The sequence below is a fragment of the Oryx dammah genome, unplaced genomic scaffold (assembly GCF_014754425.2).
Source record: "Oryx dammah isolate SB20612 unplaced genomic scaffold, SCBI_Odam_1.1 HiC_scaffold_21, whole genome shotgun sequence".
NCBI classification, from domain to species: Eukaryota; Metazoa; Chordata; class Mammalia; order Artiodactyla; family Bovidae; genus Oryx; species Oryx dammah.
The window spans coordinates 72,521,055-72,537,536 of NW_024070205.1; the positions used below are offsets into that span (position 1 = coordinate 72,521,055).

General features: G+C 39.0%; 1 protein-coding gene across 1 annotated transcript in view; it reads right to left on the minus strand.

The window, feature by feature from the left end:
- KCNT2 (potassium sodium-activated channel subfamily T member 2) overlaps positions 1-16,482 on the minus strand; it is a 1,342,824-nt gene that overhangs the window by 774,553 nt on the left and 551,789 nt on the right. The window lies entirely within an intron of this gene.

Here is a 16,482-nt window from a genome sequence, read left to right on the forward strand (position 1 = left end):
AGGAGTACATGTTTCTCCTTAAGAACCTTCTGACTAATCCTGTTATCTTAGACTGTATATTGTGGTGGTGGGTCTTGTAAAATCTTCACAAGCTTGAGATATTATTTTGATTTATTGTTAATAACCAATTGAAAATGTATATAACTCCTTACTGAAAACTAGCAAGCAGGCATTCCTTTTGCCCCCTTCAGATGTCTATGTCAGAAGCTCTCTCTCTTTTATACTTTAATGTAACTCCATTATACAAAACACTCCACGTGGTCAAGCCTGGTCTCTGGCCATGGATTGACATTTTCTCCTCCAGAGGTCATGAATCCTGGCATAGTACAAGTCTCACAGATGCAACCTATATCCCCCAGGTCACATCCTGACTGTAAACCTCCCCTTTGTTTTCCCACAGCCACTCCACATGGCCACTGCCCTCGGACACCAGAAAACTGCATAGCAGATAATGAAGATTCAGAGAAGCAGAGGAAGAATATAAAGGTCATTTATTACCTCTTTCATATCTCCTAAAAAGTTTCTCTCTTTTTCCAATCCATAGAATCTTCCTTCTAACTCTTCCCTATCCTCTCTTTCCATCTTTTTATGATTACCCTTCTGGAGGACCTGGTCTTTTGTAGGCACTTGGGGTCCTGGGAGCTTATATAAAATCTATGAAATCTGTCTGCAACCGTCTTCCCCTACTTTCTTAGCCCTGGATCCTGAACTCAGGTCTGCACCCTTGAACCTGTCTTTGTCTCCATGAGTGGACTGAGCAGGAGTTGAGGATGGAGTCAGCAGATATGGGCTCACGCAACTGAAGGGGCCCCCATGAAGTTCTCACTGTCCTGGACTACCCCATATGGTTGCTTTACTGCCCTAAGAGGGTTTGGACATGCCTGACTGATCTCTTCCTTCCAGCTGTCATAAAACTCTCTGCTTGTTTTCTCAAGGAATGCTTTTGGGGATGTCATCGTGGGATGACAAAGACCAGGAAGAGCAAGGGTGAACATGGGGCTTGGGGTGACAAGGTGAGGCAGACAAGTGAGGCACATGTTTCCATCATGACCCGAACTCACTTATTGGTGCTGAAGAATCACCAGCAAAAACAGTGGGATCTGCTGCTGAGTGTAACCACAAAACTGGAGGCAAGAGGGTGATAACAATCCATGCAGACAAGTGGAGGATGCCCTGAGCACGTCTTCCCAGGGAACAGGTCCTGTCCACAGACGCCCCCGAGGTTGCTGGGCTGGCTTCTCCGGCAGCTCTTACATTTGCAGAGTGTCGGGGGGGTTGGGGGAGGCACTGTGGGGACACTATTTCTCAGCTGGGATTGGAAGTTTCATAGATTCTTCTGTATCTGTGGCCAACTCCAACTAAAGAAATACCAGAACACAATTCAGTGCTGTGTGTACTCGGGATGTGTGGCAGGATTCAAGTTACTCGTGTTCCTTTATTTTTTATTTCCATTCTGTCATTAATAGCACACTACATGTTTTAGTACAGTTTAAAAATCAGTGTCTTCTGTAAACTTCAATGTTGCAATGTGCTAAACATGTATAATGTATATTTTTATTAAAATAGCAATTAATATTTTAGAATCATAAATCTCAGGAGAATTTGGCTGGGGTTAGAAAGGATTATTAGGGAAAGTAGAGACTTCATGTGTCTGTCCATTTCAGCCATGCAGGTCTCAGGAGCAGTTGTACTGAGTCTAGGATGGGAGGCAGGTTCCCCCACTCCCTGGGGCATCTGACCTCCTGTTCCTCCCAGGACCCCAGGGGTGAGGGAACTCAGCCGTTTAGTCCAAGATCGCAGAGCCTCCATTTCCTCTGCCTGAGTCTCACCATCCAGGGGATCTGTCAGTTGAAGGCTACCGACCAGACGCCCATGTATACTTTCTCCTATGGGACATTTCTAGACACTCCTCACTAACAGACAGCATCCTCAGCAAAGAGCAGCAAACAGACCCAGTGCCCTGTGGGCTGACCCCTAGGGACGTCAGGGCCCAAGGTCAAGGGCAGATCCTGAGGGTATGGTCGGGTCCTGCACACCCTCCCCAGAGAGCCCTCTTCTGTCTGGCTCTGCACCTCCCCAGGGATTCCATCACCTGTGTTGGTTTTCCAGGTTCTGGTCTGAATCCTGGACCCCAGCCTGGGCCTCTGAAAGGATGGAGTCCACACACCATCAGGAGTCTTATCTGGACCAAGATCGAAAGAGGCCTCAGTGCTCATCTCCTGAGGCCTCTGTTCAGTACAAGCTCAGTTGTTTGGTTGTACAGATTTAGTATTAGTTTCATGTATAGTTTTTTTTTTTTTTCTGTTATGTGTATTTATGTTCTATATGCTCAGTTATGTATGCTTGTTCTATATTTAAAGTTTTTATATTAAATTTTATTTATCCATCTTGTTGCCTTTAAAATAATTCTCTATAAAATTAAACACACATAAAAAAGCACTCTCAAAAGAGGCAGAACTCAGTGGATATTGTAATGCAGACACGTTAGTGTCTACCACCAAGCTTGCTCCCTCTCTCATGTAATGCTCTTTCAGTCTCAGTTGAGTAAGGAATTGCAAATTTAGTATTTACCATCTGTCTTTGTGTCACTGTCTTTCAAAGGATTCTGTTTTCTGAAATCTGTTTTTTCCATTAATCATAGTAACATTATTACCCTAGATCTTTCATGATGGCTTGGATGTCAGGACTTTTGATATTCAAGCAGTTTGGTTGGGAAAGAATTCATGAATCATCATGTCTCTCCTTGAGTATCTTAACAGTGTGGCCTTATTTCTACATAAAGGTTGACAAAATTCTAATTTTTGCCTCCTTATATGTCACTTGCTCTTTTATTCTAGATATCCAAAAGACTTTTGTTTCTTTTTAAAGCCCAATAATATTTCCAGAACATCATTTGCTATTAATCACTGCAAGTTAATTCTCATAGTTCTCTTTAATAAACAGTTTCAAACTTTTTTTTTTTTTTACTTTCAGAATAATTCGCATGACAATATTTAGTATTTGCTTTCCATCTTGGCTTTGATTTTTTTTTCAAGTATTCCAATCATTCATATATCAGATCTATCTTCCACTTTTCACACTTTTGACAAATAGGTTGCATTGTTTTTTGCTATATTTATATTATAGGAATATTTATTCAATAGGTTTTAAGAGTTTCCTTCTTTCCCTCTACTTTCTTACAATGCATTTTTTCATCATATTTCTCCTAACTTAAGTTTTATCTACAGTGATATTTTCAATATTTTCTTAATCTTCTGAGCAATGTGCATTTATTTATGAGTTCTTTAATCCTGATCTTTTCTATTTTGAATCTTTTTTAAAAAATGTTCAGTCTTTATTATTAAACATGTCATTATTCATGACAAAAGAATCATTGCACCCATAGAGAATTTGTTAGAGATTTGCGTAGGACTTGTTTATTTCCCAGTTTTTTAAAATTGAAGTATGATTGACTTATAATAATGACAGTTCCAGATGCACAGCATAGTGATTTAATATTTCTATAGATTACAAATGATCCCCACAATAATTCTAGTTACATCTGCAACCAAACAAGCTTCTTATAATATTCTTGACTATAGTCTCCATACTGCGTAGTTCAACTCCTTACTCATTTATTTGTAACTGAAAGCTTGTAAGGCTTAATCTCCATTTCCTATTTCTTTTATCACCTTTCTTCCTTGGCAATCATGTTCGTCCTCTGTATCTATGACTCTTTTTCTGTCTTCTTATGTATGTTGAATTGTTTTGTTTTTATGATTCCACATTCAAGTGAAATTTTACTGTTTGTCCTTCTCACTCTGACTTACTTTACTTAGTTTAATATGCTCTGTGTCCTTTCATGTCACAAATGGCAAGATTTATTCCTTTTTTATGGTTGAGTAGTATTCCGCTGAATATATGTACTACATCTTTGTCATCCATTCATCTGTTGATGGACATTTAGGGCTCTCTATATCTTGGCTTGGCCTTTTAAATGATGCTGCAGGGAATAGAGAAGTATCTATGTCTTTTTAAATTACTGTTCTTATTTTCTTAGGAAAAATATCTAGAATTGGAATAGCTGGGTCCTATGGTATCTCGAGTTTTCACTTTTTTGAGGAGATTCCCATACTTAAGATATACTACTTAAGATACAGCCTAATAATGCATCTTTGTACACTTTGTCTCACATTTTACATGCCAATAAATATTCCGTTCTGTTTTCTTTACTAGATATTGATTCTTTAAAGACAGAAATTCTTACAGCACACCTTTCTTCCCCTGATCCTTTAACATAGTTTGCAGTAACTAGAAGAGAGTTCATGAAATTTTTTCCTCAAATTTTGAAGATTTTTTTTAAATTCCTATAAATAAAGTTGATATTTTCTACAACCATGAATTATTAAAGGTGCCATTGAATGAGATACAGGTCTTTACCTGTAAAAGCAAATTTAATAAAAAAATAACTTTGATTACAAAATATGTTTGTTTCTATATTAGTGGACTAATTGATAAGATACAGGCTGGAATGCAGAATTATGGAGAAAGGAGATGCAGAAAGTGTGGGAATGCATAAAAGGGCAGAATTCTCTGCAAGGGCAGAAAAAGCAACATTTACTTGTCCAAAGATAGAAAATATAATTCTGTAGCTGTGGTGGAAAGTGAACTTTCCCAAAGAAATGTTTTAATTCCAACATAATAAAATTTGTTTTCAGTCTTTGTTTTTCTTCTTGGTAGAAAAAAATGTTAGTGTTAACTTGCGTGTGTGTGTGTGTGCTTGTCCCATCTGACTCTTTGCCACCCTATGGACTGTAGCTCATCAGGCTCTTGTGTCCATGGGATTTCCCAGGCGATAATATTAGAGTGGATTGTCGTTTCATCCTCCAGGCGACCTTCTCAAGGAGCCTTCGTCTCCTTGCACTGCAAGCAGATTCTTTACCACTGAGCCATCCAGAAAGCCCCAATAACCCCAATGAAATCTGAATTCCTGCTGGTTTTGGTACTGATTACAATGAATACGTCATCATTGTAAAATCACAATAAGTTCTTTGGGGCAGGATATACGCACTTGAATGTAAAGAAGAAATATCTGACATAGGGTTGTGCTAATTCATGAAGAAACTTTGTTTGAAAGGTTTCCTTGGCTTGTATAGACTGTGATCTAAGGTCTTCTTGCTGGTGTTTTATTTTGAACAAGTTGCTAGTCATATCTCTGTCGATGCACATCTTCATGACTGGTGTTTGGCATCTTGTGGGCACTTTTCCACTTCTAAGAGGGCATCAGGTGTGAGTAGCCTGCATGGCCTGGCAGTTGCTCTCGTCAACTGCAGAAATGCCTCCTGGTTTTTTTTTTTTTTTTTTGGCTCATGGTTGGTTATACTCGTTCTGCCTTGAGACACCCACAATCCTAAATGTCTTCAGCATTGACCTTCTTGTCCTCATTACTCAACCTAACTTCTGTCCTGAAGGAATATGCTGGGGGAAAACAGGGAGCACTCAGTTCACATAGTTTGCCCTTGCTTTCTCCTGACTGCTAATGGTAACAAATCAAATTTTCTATTTGAATCATGAAAATTGCCAAGTAACAGGAAATATCAAACTGTTAGATATTAAACAAGTAAAATAACCCTTCTTTCTCAAGTTTAAAATTTAAAATATGTACATATATTTAAAATTACTACCAAAAGCATTTGACAAATCTTAAATACAACTAAGACTTTTATATGCAATATTCCCTTATAGCTTATCACTTTTTCAATATTTCATTTCTGTATCATTTCATTTATCAAATATCTAATAATTTGAATTGTCATTATGCCATTTATACCTAAATGAAACTGAGATTCTACTAAATATTAACTTTTTTTCCAAAAGGCAAATGGAGTTATATCTTACATGTTTATTGATAGTTAAGAGATATTGTTCCACAAATACATTTTCAAAACATAATTTACTTCTATTTGATTACTGTTTTTGTGTTCTTTTCAGAGGCTTGATGTTTGAATAAATGAATACATTTGTTGGGTTTTCCTGGTGACTCAGTTGGTAAAGAATCCACTTGCAATTCAGGAGACCTGGAATCTATCCCTGGGTCTGGAAGATCCCCTGGAGAAGGGAATTGCAACCCACTCCAGTATTCTTGCCTGGAGAATTCCATGGACAGAGGAGTCTGGCAGGCTACTGTCCATGAGGTCACAAAGAGTCGGACATAACTGAGTGACTAACATACACACACACAGATTTGTTACCATAGTTCTTTCTACAATAACATGATGCATTTCTATGATTAACAACTGTATGCAGAAAAAAAATGAAGTTTTTGTATAAATTTCTGAGTAAACTGGAACTGTTTCTTCAGTTAGGAATGTGACCATTTTAAAGTAGCATGATGGCAGTCTCTGGACTGCAGTGAAGGGCTGTTGGGTGTCTTTGCATCTGCCTCCTGCCCAGGGAAGAACTGGTGATCTGAGCAGAGAGGACCTGCTCACAAGCCATCCCCAGGTTCCTTCCAGACTCATGCTCTACCTACAGAATAGTAGGCACTAAAAGCAATTTCAGTGAATGGGTTTTATGTACTTTTGTTACCAGAGTTTCCAGTGAACCAAAATGATGCCATTGCAGTAGGAGGTAAGGGCACAACACAAGTGATCAGAAAGTCAGAGTCAGCTTCCACCAGCACTGATGACCTTGAAGAGGTCTTCCAGGCAGGAGATGGAGTGAAGCCTTGTACCTTCCACTGATTTATGTCTATTTTTATATCAATACCATATTGTTTTGACTACTGTAGCTTTGTACTATAATTTTAAATCAAAGAGCATGAGACATCCAGCTTTGTTTGGTTTTCTCAAGGTTTATTTTTGCTATTTGCACATTTTATGTTTCTGTACACATAGCAGGATTGTTTCACTACTGTGAATAATGCCAGTGATAATTCTGTTAGGGATTTCATTGAATCTGTGGATTGCTTTGGGCAATATGGTGATTTTAGCAATAATGATTATTTTAATCCATGAGCACAGAATACCAATTTGCTTATTTTGCCTTTCTCAATTTATGTCATCAATGTCTTTGAGTTTGCAGTGTAAAAAACTCTCACTTTGCTTTACTAAATTTACTCCTAGGCATTTTATTATTTTTTGATATATATAGTATATATATATATCAAGAAATAATAAACTATAATGTCTAAAGCAACTATAATATCTAAAGCTCAGGTACATGTTCTGCTGATCATATCTCTTTTTTAGTGAATAGCTGTTAGAGAGCCCATCATTTATTTAGGAAGTTTGATAAGATATTGATCACTTGGTTATATGCAGTTTTCTTCAATATATACACTTTAATAAATGCCTCTTTTATTCAAGTTAAGCTTCACATTTCTATGGCAGATTTACTCTCTTAGACTCCAAAATGACTGGGGATAGTGACTGCAGTCATGAAAATAAAGATGTTTGCTACCTAGAAGGAAAGCTATGACAAACCCAGACAGCACTTTAAAAAGACATCACTTAGTTGACAAAGGTCCATCTAGTCAAAGCTATGGTTTTTCCATTGGTTGTACAAATGTAAGAGTTGGGCCATAAAGAAGGCTGAATGCCAAAAAATTGATGCTTTTGAATTGTGGGGCTGGAGAAGACTCTTGAGAGTCTGTTTGACTGCAAGTGGATCAAGTGAGTAAATCCTAAAGGAAATCTGCACCGAATACTCATTGAAAGATGAGTAAACTGGAACTGTTTCTTCAGTTAGGAATGTGGCCATTTTAATACTCATTCAGTCGAAGCTGAAGTTGCAATATTTTAGCCTCCTGTTGTGAATATCAGACTCATTGGAAAAGTCCCTGATGCTGGGGAAGATTGAAGGCAAAAGGAAAGAGGGAATCAAAGAATGAGGTAGTTAGATAGCATAACTGACTCAATGGACATTAAGTTTAACAAACTCCAGGAGATAGTGAAGGACAGGGAAGCTGGGTGTGCTTCAGTTCACAGGGTTGCAAAGAGCTGGACATGACAGAGACTGAAAAACAACAGTGTCACACACTAACTAACACTGTTTTAGATTTAAAAATAAGACCAAGACTTTTCCACTTCCTCTCTCATATCCAGCAAATTGTATTATATAGGAAACATTTTCAGTGAGAAATAAGTGTTGCCAGGTACTCACTAATAGATTTAACCATGATCTTAATACCAGAATCAATGAAGGACTAAGAAACCTTGCATGCTGCAGTCCATGGAGTCACAAAGAGTTGGACATGACTTAGTGACTCTTCCAGTATAGGTCATTATAGAGTATTGATAGAGGAGCCTGATGGACTACAGTCAGTGGAGTTGCAAAGAATTGGACATGACTGAGTGACTAAGCACAGTACATACAGTATTGACTAGAGTCCCCTGTGTTTTATAGAAGATCCTTATTAGTTATCTACTTTGTATATAATAGTGTGTAAATATCAATACCAATCTCCAAATTTATACCAGACATTTTTTTTTCTCTCAATCTGCTTATTCTTTGAGCATCTACTTTAGCAAGTGTGTCAATTCCTACTCTACCATGATGATATGTGAACGTTTTATAACCCAGGAATATCTTTCTCAAGAACTCATGAGCCTGCCTTCCTAAACGTAATAATAATAATAATAATGTGTCCCTTTATTCCAGACTGTGTGGAAAATTTCCACAAGTGCCAGTGACTCAGCACAGATGAGAACCTTGAGGCTGAGGACCTGTGTTATCTTCTCATTAGCTCCTTCAGTGCTTACAAATCCCACCCCCCCACCCCAGTCAGTTGTTTCAGGGAAGTTGGTTTCAGTCTTTCTCCTTGCAATAGTCTTGACCTTTATCACAATGTCTTGAATATAGTTTTCTTTGCCTGTTTAATTCTATTCCAATGTAATGTTTTGGGAAGATCTCTGGCTCTTTTCTATTAACTAACTAACTAAAGAAAAATCTTGCACTCAAAATCCACAATGACAGTTGCTTCAGCCAGTTTTGGGTACAGTAACAGAATACCTTGGATGAGGGTGCTTATACAATAATTATTTGTTTCTCATAGTTCTAAACTTGAGAGTTCGAGGTCAGAATGCAGCAAGGTCAGGTTTTAGTAATGAATTCTTACTTGCATTTTGCCGCCTTCTCATTTATCTTCAAGTGACAGAAATAGAGAAAGGACTAGCTCTATTCATTTTTTTATAAACATGGTAATGTCATGGGGACTCCACCCTCATGGCCTAATTACCTCCCAAAGGCCCCACCTCTTGCAGCCATCCCACTGAAGGTGAGGGTTTCAATGTGTGAATTTATGTGGGGACACAGAGATTCAATCCATAACAATAATAGCTCATGCTATTTATAGTTAACAGAATTTACTTAGAATGTTCAAGGTACTATATATTCTCTAAGGTGGTCCTGTTTCATTGTTCTTACATAATTTATTCTGTTTAATTATTACAAATATTCACCAGCTTTTATAGACAGTTGTTGAATCAACTATAGGAAATTTTTTTAAAAATCCAATATGTTGATTGGTCAAAGAAATGCTAATCTACTTGGCAAATTTGAGCTATTTAAAACTCAGTTAATTCTTCACCATTGAAATCATTAATAGGACATAGCAAATTTAATCACAAATTAGTTTAATGTTCTTTAACATTAATTGAAAACATCCCTCTTTTCTCAGTGAACAACCACAAGTTCATCTGATGAATAAGCACATTGTAAATGAAATCTGTTAAAATGACTTAATCATTGATGTACAATCATCATCACTTCCAAAATGTTCTAAGGTTTTTGAGACATAAATTGCCACATGTGCTTTACAAAATACTATGTTCCTTTTATGACTGTATCAGGATATTTCTACTCTATATCATTTCTGGGGAAAAATTTGTATCATTATCCTAAAAAATTAATTAGTCCATTTTGACATACATCTTTAGAAATACTCAGAATTGTTTAATAGAAAAGTTTGTCTTGAAACACTTGTAGTTATTTTCCTATTTATTAAAATATTTTAAAGGAATATTTAGCCCTTAATAAGAATATTAGTCATAATATGCCTCCCCCTTTTTCCTTCTCACAGCCAAAATAACAAAAAATATTTAAATTACTGATGCTTTTGAAAATAAAATAAATGTCTTCATGATATAAGTAAAAGTAACTGTAATAAAAAGACAGTGATGGGACTTCCTTTGAGGCCCAGGTGTGAAGAATCTGCCTGCCAATGCAGGGGACATGGGTCTGATCCCTTATCTGGGAAGATCCCACATGTCACTGAGCAACTAGCCTGTGCACCACAGCTACTGACCCAGGCCCTAGAGCCGTGAGTTACAGCTACTAAAGCCTGTGTGCCTAGAGCCTGTGCTCCACAACAAGAGAACAGTCCCCACTCAGGACAGCTAGAGAGAAGCCAGGCATGACAAGGAAGACCTAGCATAGACAAAAACAAATAAACAAAAATTAAAAAAAAAAAAAAAACTAAAAGATAGTGATAAATTGAAAACATGCTTGCAACACACAACAAAAGTGTTCATTTTGGTGAGAAGAATTTACAGGGCAAATAAAGAGTACAAGTGGATACATTAGCTATGAAACTTATTTTGTTTATAAGATTAAATTGTAGGCTTTGTTTCTTCTAGGGAAGTGTGGGGATTCAAAAAGACTAGAAATGGGTAGAGGAGACTGTACTAGTGGTGGGGTGGGCACACAGTCAATATTGTAAGACCTTTAGCAGGACCCTTAGACTAGCGTTAGAGGTCATGCTCCACCAAAAGGAAACCTGTCAGCAGTCCTTGCCAGAGTGTGGTGAGTGTGGGACAGAGGCCTTCTCCATGTGCTATCTAGGACCTCAGGCCTCAGGGCAGATGGGTGAGATGGGAACCCAGGAGAATTTGGGGACTGTGTCCCACAGAGCCCCAGAGCCCTCGCCACGGGTGCCCACAGGCCAGATTCAGGCCACAAAGCAGCCAAAGTGAAACTGAAAGTCGCTCAGTTGTGTCCAACTCTTTGTGACCCCATGGAGTATACAGTGGAGAAGGCAATGGCACCCCACTCCAGTACTCTTGCCTGGAAAATCCCATGGATGGAGGAGCCTGGTAGGCTGCAGTCTATGGGGTCTCAAAGAGTCGGACACAACTGAGCGACTTCACTTTCACTTTTCACTTTCATGCATTGGAGAAGGAAATGGCAACACACTTCAGTGTTCTTGCCTGGAGAATCCCAGGGACAGGGGAGCCTGCTGGGCTGCTGTCTATGGGGTCGCACAGAGTCAGACACGACTAAAGCAACTTAGCAGCAGCAGCAGCAGCAGCAGCAGTAGCAGGACTATACAGTTCATGGCATTCTCCAGGCCAGAATGCTGGATTGGGTAGCCTTTCCCTTCTCCGGGGGAGCTTCCCAACACAAAGCAGTGAACCTGTCCCCAATCCCTGCCTGCATGACCTATAGCTGCAGAGGACAATATGGGCATGGTCCCCAGAGCCCTGGACAGCTGGAGGATATGACCCTGGATACTAAGGTAAGAGTTTACCAGCTCCTGGTAAAGACTAAAGATCACTAGTCTTTCCCATTCTGTTGTTTTCCTCTATTTCTTTGCATTGATTCCTGAGGAAGGCTTTCTTATCTCTTCTTGCTATTCTTTGGAACTCTGCATTCAGATGCTTATATCTTTCCTTTTCTCCTTTGCTTTTCACTTCTCTTCTTATCACAGCTATTTGTAAGGCCTCCCCAAACAGCCATTTTGCTTGTTTGCATTTATTTTCCATGGGGATGGTCTTGATCCCTGTCTCCTGTACAATGCCATGAAACTCCATCCATAGTTCATCAGGCACTCTATCAGATCTATTCTTTTACATATATTTCTCACTTCCATTGTATAATCATAAGGGATTTGATTTAGGTCATACCTGAATGGTCTAGTGGTTTTTCCTACTTTCTTCAATTTAAGTCTGAATTTGACAATAAGGAGCTCATGATCCGAGCCACAGTCAGCTCCTGGTCTCATTTTTGCCAACTGTATATAGTGTCTCCATCTTTGGCTGCAAAGAATATAATCAATCTGATTTCAGTGTCGACCATCTGGTGATGTCCATGTGTAGAGTTTTCTCTTGTGTTGTTGGAAGAGGGTGTTTGCTATGACCAGTGCATTCTCTTGGCAAAACTCTATTAGCCTTTGCCCTGTTTCAATCTGCATTCCAAGGCCAAATTTGCCTGTTACTCCAGGTGTTTCTTGACTTCCTACTTTGTTTTATTCCTTAAATTATATTTTGATTCTCCTGTCAGCTGGCTGCCTTAAATATCTTCCTAAATTTCCAATTTCCCAATGCCAGTTTTGTACACACTCTTACCAGAGAACAGATGGAAAGAACGAACACAGGAGAACCATAGTGTCTCCCCAACATCGGACATTATAGTAAAAGGGAATTACATCTCAACTCTTCTCAAATGTTGCTATCAAATCTACAAACACTAACAGTGTCAATCCAGAGACTTAAAAAGGAAAGAAACTGAGATTTACTGGTGGGATTCCCATGGTTTGATGTGGACTGGATCATTGTTTAGCTATTGCCAAGGAATTTAGTGAGATGGCATAGTGCTGTTGGGTTAGTAGGATGAACATTTGGTCACTGAGGGAAGGAGAGACACTCTGTTGATCCTCAAGGAGAATCTAGGCTTACAGTCTCCAGGCTGTGAGGATGGAGATGATTTTCAAAAAGAATATGGGGCTCTGTTGTCTTCCACTACAGGGTCTAGAGCATGATGAGAAGTTGATAGAGTCAGAATTTTAGTGGGGAAAGATTGAACTTTTGTCCATTCTTAGCTAGCACTTGGTCCAGGCTGCTCAAATAAGTGTTCAGATCAGCTGTGAGACTTTGAGCATATCAGACTTAATTAAGTCACTAAAGGCCAGCACAGATGGCCACTTCCCCAGCTAACTCACATTAACTGCTCATCCAGACTTGGTCAAGTTAAAGGGAAGCTAACTTTTGGTAGAGCCATCATGTGACCTTTGGTTTAAAAGTTTCTGAGCTCTGAGCCAACTTGTTGGCCAAACAGACCACTGGTCACTTAGCAAGGTGAACTGGGCTTTGGGAAGGCTGCTTGTGAAATAGTTGAGTGTGTGAAGAAGTTTTGGAATCCTGTGGTCTTTCTGAGGGGCTCTGACAGAGGAAACTTGTATTTTGGATCAGGAACTGAAATATAGAGATGAGTGGTAGAAGGAGGATTTGAGCTCTTTTTAAGGCTGAGGCATCTTCCCCAGGGCATCAGCTCTCATCCACAGAAAACTAGGGGCAGGATACTTTGAGTTGGGGGTAGGGTTGAGGTCCTGGTTAAGGGGTTTTAACACAGCTCTCAGGGGTGCAGGCATCTGTGTCTTCAGGGAACCATCTAAAATTCTGTCCCAGATCCACTATTTATCATTATGTGACCCTTGGAAAGTCACTTCATCTCACTAAATTTCAACACCTTCTAATGTAGCATATGGATTTAAGGCCCCACTTTGTCCGCCCTTCCTCTTGAATAGGGCTGGGTGTCAGAACAGGTGATAAAGATACTCTCCATGAGCTATAAAAACCTGTTTCTGTGAAAAAGCTGAAGAATAAGCTTCTATCCCCACTTATTGGAGCCATCAAAATGCCTTCTTTGCTTTCAACCACTACTGAAGGTCCACCTTATTTTTGCCGTCATTCAAGTTTGAATACTTACAGAGAAATTATGAAGCACCAGTCCTTTACTTTTCTATTTATTTGTCTACCTATCATTTATTTATTTGGCTGCATCGGGTCTTAGCTGTGGCACACGGGGTCTTCATCACCTTGTGCAGTTCTTTCGTTGCAGGGCACTGACTCTCTAGTTGTGGTGCTTGAGCTGAGTAGTTGCAACAAGTGGGCTTAGTTGCTCCGAGGCATGTGGGACCGGAGTTTGCCGACCAGAAATCAAACCCCATCTCCTGCTTTGCAAGACTGATTCTTACCCACTGGACTGCTGGGGAAGTTCTTCCTTTATTTTTCTAATATTTTACCTGTATTTAATCATTCCTGGCCTCATAATACGAAAAATAGGCCATGTTAACATTTCTCCAACTCAGGACAGGGAACTGAGGCAAAGAGGGATCCATACATCTTTCCCAAGTACCTGCTTCTCCTAAACAGGATTTGAATCCAGTCCATCAGGCATGGTTAGCATGCTCTCCTGAGCTTCGAGGTCTCAGTTAAATAGAGATATTTGCACACACAGCCAGGCTGTTGGGTGTTTAAGTGCACATCAAACTGCAGATCTTCCTAAGTCCACCTTGGATTCAGGAGGCCTTGCTGGGCATCTGGTGAGGAAGGGGACCAGAGGAATTATTAGTTCCTGGGTGGTCCTCTGCCGGCAAGATGTCGACAGCTCTCACCATTATAATGCATTTCACAGGAGGTTTCATCCAGAAGGCGAGAAGAAACATCCCTGAGATGTCAAGAACATCAACAACCAGCTGGATGAAGAGAGTTTGTTGTTGGCCACATAATAGGGTGCACACTATAACTGACAACTGAAAGTACAGTGGAAATTTTCTCATTAAGTTCACTCAAGAATACTTATTGTAGTATGTTCAGTGCCTCATATTTAAGAAAAAAAGCTGACATATTAAGCAATGTTATTTTATTTCATGTGTTCAAATTGAAATTATATCAGTTGGTACTGCTTTAACTATGAAAGGAAAGATGCATTTTAAATTCAACATTTGGTTCATGCTTAAAAGTGAAGATGGTCTCTAGCTATGGTTTGGACATTAGCTAATTTTTTAACACTAGCTGTGATGTGTTCCCCCCTGAAGTCATGTTTCAAAATTTCTTTAAATTATTAGACTTTATTTAAAGCAGGATTACATTGACATAAAAGTTGTATGGATTATACAGAAAATTATTGTATCATATCACTTCAGTTTCAGCTATCAAATTCTACTTACAGATAACATGTGTGGTACATTTTTTTTACAATTAGTGAGAAAATATATTTTTAGTAATTCAAAGTCTAACATTTTTAGTTCACCTAACATTCACACTTTCTGTTGTTATATTCAGTGATATTTTAAATATGCACATTTAAATTATAGTACCACACAGAAGTCTGTACACTAATGTTCACAGTGTATTATTAGTACTCAACCCAAAGACTATCATGTGATGAATGGATAAATGAAATGCAATATGTACTCAGAAAGGAATACTATACCACCATAAAAATGAATTAAGGATTGAAATATGCTATAAAATGGATGGATGATTTAATACAAAAATTTATTATAGTTAGTGAAATAAGGCAGGCACAGAAAGACAAATATTGTATGATTCCATTGGTTTAAGGTACACAGAATAGGCTAACTCATGGAAGCTAGAAATAGAAATTACCAAAGCGAGGAGGCAACAGATAAGGTGGATTATGATTTAAGGGGTACAGAGATTATATTGGATCTGATGAAAAAGATGTAGATGGTGTTGATAGGTACACTAAATTGTGAATATAGAAAAATCAAGACTGCTGGGAGAAATATCAATAACCTCAGATATGCAGATGACACCACCCTTATGGCAGAGGCTGAAGAAGAACTAAAGAGCCTCTTGAGGAAAGTGAAAGAGGAGAGTGAAAAAGTTGGCTAAAAGGCTCAACATTCAGAAAACTAAGATCATGGCATCCAGTCCCAGTACTTCATAGCAAATAGATGGGGAAGCAGTGGAAACAGTAGCTGACTTGATTTTTGGGGGCTCCAAAATCACTGCAGATGGTGACTGCAGCCACGAAATTAAAAGATGCTTACTTCTTGGGAGGAAAGTTATGACCAACCTTTACAGCATATTAAGAAGCAGAGACATTACTTTGTCAACAAAGTTCTGTCTAGTCAAGGCTATTGTTTTTCCAATAGTCATGTATGGATGTGATAGTTGGACTATAAAGAAAGCTGAGTGGCGAAGAATTGATGCTTTTGAACTGTGGTGTTGGAGAAGACTCTTGAGAGTCTCTTGGACTGCAAGGAGATCCAACCAGTCCAACCTAAAGGAGATCAGTCCTGGGTGTTCATTGGAAGGACTGATCTTGAAGCTGAAACTCCAATACTTTGGCCACCTGATGAGAAGTGACTCATTTGAAAAGACCCTGATGCTGGGAAAGACTGAGGTAGGAGGAGAAGGGGACGACAGAAGATGAGATGGTTGGATTGCATCACCGACTCAATGGACATGGGTTTGGGTGGACTCCGGCAGTTGGTTGGTGATGGACAGGGAGGACTGGCGTGCTGCGGTTCATAGGGTCACAAAGAGTATGACACGACTAAGCGACTGAACTGAACTGATGGAACTTTTTAATTCTTAAAAATTATTGAAAGAATAAATACATTGTATTTTTTATCACAATGCTCAATCGCTAAGTTATGTCTGTGAGCCCATGGACAGCAGCACACCAGGCTTCCCTGTCTTTCACTATCTTCTGGAGTTTGCTCAAATTCATGTCCGTTGTGTCGATAACGCT